The sequence below is a fragment of the Castor canadensis genome, chromosome 15 (genome assembly GCF_047511655.1).
Source record: "Castor canadensis chromosome 15, mCasCan1.hap1v2, whole genome shotgun sequence".
NCBI lineage: Eukaryota > Metazoa > Chordata > Mammalia > Rodentia > Castoridae > Castor > Castor canadensis.
In genome coordinates, this window is record NC_133400.1 from 69,975,086 (window position 1) to 69,978,768 (window position 3,683).

The window sequence follows — 3,683 nt, forward strand, 5'->3', positions numbered from 1 at the left end:
TGACATCACCCTCTTCTGAGTACATAGTGCAAGGAGAGTGAGAGAGCTTAATGGTTCTTAACCAAGGTAACACATTAGAACATGGAGAGCTTGTAAGAATGACAGGTGCCACCCTACCCCAGACCAGTTAAGTAAGCATCTCTGCGGACAGGACCTGGGCTCTGGGTTGTTTTCCTTTTAGGAATGATTCTAATGTATGAGTGATTCTAATGTGTGGCTTAGAAGATTTTTCAGTTCCCTCCATTAGTCTGGTGCTAGGGGAATAGCTTGTCAAGAAGTACACACATGTCTTGCTACCTTCTGTTCTCAGAACACCTACCATTATGTCATAGAGTCTCACTTATGACTTATTTGTGGTTTTATCCAGACAAACCTATAAAGACTTCCCCACCAAGCTTAGGGGAAGACAGAAGGCTGCTTTGCTTCATTTGTCTCAATAGTTCTAAGCATTTACTGTGCACTGGACATCATGCCAGTAGCTGGGGCCATGCAGCAGGTCCCTGCCCTGAGGGACTACACAGCTCCAGGGGGAGTCAGATTCCTTGTAGATAACTTGACACCAGATGCCCTGGGACACTGGGAAATGTTGGGGCTCCTTTAGAGTCAAAGGAGTTTTTTGAAGAGGAAACCTTGGCAAAAAAGTAGGAGGTGGTCAGGTGAGCAGGGACAGAAAGATCTGAACTGCAGAAATCATGAAGAGCCTCCTTTCTGTGGACCAGTAAACTGGGTGATCATTCTTTAGTTGAACAGGATTTTATGGTCCGGTGTGTCATTTTCCCTTTGCCCACAGAGCTAACTGGTACCTTTCAAGCCCAGCAAATCAATTATGGGAGAAAATTACTTGCCTACGTCCCCCATGTCACAAACTGCTGTGTGCTGGTGATGGAGACCTAAGCGCAGTCACTCATCTCACAGGAGTGCAAGGCAGGCTGGGAACCCTGCTGCAGGAGCCATGTGGGGCATGCCAGATGACAATTATGACAGGCCTTGAAGAATGAGCAGAAATCTGAAGCAGGGAGGGGAGTGATCTGAGATGAGGTTCAGGAGATAAAGACTTATTGGAGACTGATCCATAATTTAGTGCAACTGGAATGGGGGTTAAGGAGGAATCCTGGGAGATGGGGATGAAAAAGGAAGTTGGGGCTAGATTAATTGAGACACAGCTGTGTGGTTCAGGTAGCTCACTAATAATAGCTTCCAGACAACATAGGGGAAGAACAACCAGTATCTCCTATGTTTGTATAACCATTAATAACAATTCCAAGAGAACAATAACTGATTTATTGAACATTTATTTGGTGCCATAGCTGCTTTTAACTCTTCTTCACAGTAATCCTGTGAAGACATGCTATGCATGCCCATTTTATGAGGAAACTGAGTGTTGAGGGGCTTGCCTCAAGACATTCATTCAGTCAGGAAGTGTTCATGGAAAGCTTGAGCACTGTGTAGACTCTGGGGATTCAGTTGTGACCAACATGGACCAGCCTCTGTGTGCTCTGAGAGGCGACAGTTGATCTGGGAGGATGAGCCCATTAATGAATTGGAATAACAGCAGAGTGGTAGCGTGGATTAAGTGTGTGGACACAGAGGAACAAGAGCAATTGAAATGCAGAACTGGAACCCTAACTTGGTACTGAGGGACTGGGGAAGGCTTCCTGGAAGAAGAAATGATTAAACTGAGACCTAATGGACAAAGAGGAACTAGACCACTCATTTTCTTTGTTTTGGTTTTGGTTTTTGCGGCACTGGGGTTTGAACTCAGGGCCTCACACTTGCAGGAAGGCGCTCTACCACTTGAGCCACATCCCTAGCCCCGTTCATTTCTCTGGAGGAGCATTGCAGTCTAGTCTGGGGTATCCAGTAACGCGTGTGCCTAGATTATCTTTTGGTCACTCTACACCTGTCTTCCAAGAGCCTTCAAGCATCCCCTAACTCCTCCTAAAAGAATTGTTAGGTGATGGGGGGCGGGGGGCGGCGCTGCGCGGGACTCTTTTCTTTCAGACTGACTGCGGGGCAGCAGGGGAGCATGTTGACCCCGGCCTGGAGAAGGCTCATGCGGGATTTCAAGCGATTGCAAGAAGACCCACCTGTGGGGTCAGTGGCGCACCATCTGAAAACAACATCATGCAGCGGAATGCAGTTATAGTTGGACCAGAAGGGACACCCTTTGAGGATGGTACTTTTAAATTAGTAATAGAATTTTCTGAAGAATATCCAAATAAACCGCCAGCTGTTAGGTTTTTATCCAAAATGTTTCATCCAAATGTGTATGCTGATGGTAGCATATGTTTAGATATCCTTCAGAATCGATGGAGCCAACATATGGTGTGTCCTCTATCTTAACACCAATTCAGTCCCTGTTGGACGAACCGAATCCAAACAGTCCAGCCAATAGCCAGGCAGCACAGCTTTATCAGGAAAACAAACGAGAATATGAGAAAAGAGTTTCGGCCGTTGTTGAACAAAGCTGGAATGATTCATAATAGACAAGTGGTCTGTTCATCTTTTCATCATTGTTGTGTATAATTTGCCTCCTAGTAGAAAGGCTAACAAATTTTAAGTGCCACGGGTTTTAAGGATTGTGCAGAAAAAAAAAGAAAAAAGTCCTTCAGTTTAGAACGTACAAAAGCTTGTGTATCTCGATTAATGTACTTTTTATTGCATGGCGTGTGAACTAAGTTATTGCTGCACAAATTTGTAATATATCCTGTTTCTATTTTTTCCAAGTGTACAATGTTGGTGTGGAGTTTTCATGACAGAATATACACATTGTATAAATTTGTACTTTTTTCAAATATTGAATGTCTTATCTTTTAATTCTTTAGATTTTTAAATTGGAGAAAAGCACTTAAAGTTTTTTATATATGAATACTACATGTAAAGCTGTTAAAATACATAACTTCAGTGCAAGAGACTTTGTCCCTTATTTCCTTGTCTGTGTAGGAGGGTAATAAGTCTCTGGCTCTCCATCAATTGACAGTTTCATTTTCAACTTCAAAAGAACATATTTCTATTTTATGAAGAAAGTCTTTAAATTTGATTCTAAACACCAATTCTGATCTTTTAACTTCATTTTGAATGTACCTGTATTAGTTCCAGTTGAGTAATTGTGGACTTTGATTCTGCTTTGATTCTGTCCAACTCTGTATTTAGGCCACTTGTTACAGCTTATTCATGCATTACTCACTCTTAAACTGTACCTTTGTAGTTTCACAATTGGCACATCTACCATGAGCAGAGAACTGACATAATTTGATTCTACTGCTGGTAACACTTTAAAAGGCTTTTGATTAGTGATGAAAGTAAAACCATAAACATTTATCAGAAATTCGTGCCCCAGTGTTAGCAATGAATTGGTTGCATTGGTTTAAGCAAGGCAGATATTGGAAGGAATCTTGGTATAATTTAAGTATTTGAGGACCATTTTTTAATGCATTTTCATATCTGTTTATTCTGGGGAAATGTTTTCACACCAGGGCCTGCTGAGTTGCTTTCTCTTGTGGAGATTTTTTTTATCTCCTAAGTTGTATAAAAGTTGTACCGCATCTGAGTTAAAACACAGTATTGTAGAAAGCTAATACAAAGCTATCCTATGCCTTCAAATAGTATAGAAAATGGAAAATACACAAGTAAATTCTGTTGAAAAAAAATTGTTAGGAGACCTTGCCACCTCATTTCTTCAT

General features: G+C 41.7%; 1 pseudogene; it reads left to right on the forward strand.

Annotated features, from left to right (window-relative positions):
- Positions 1–2,026: 2,026 nt before the first annotated feature.
- LOC109681307 (ubiquitin-conjugating enzyme E2 B pseudogene) lies at positions 2,027–3,171 on the forward strand (annotated as a pseudogene).
- Positions 3,172–3,683: the final 512 nt, after the last annotated feature.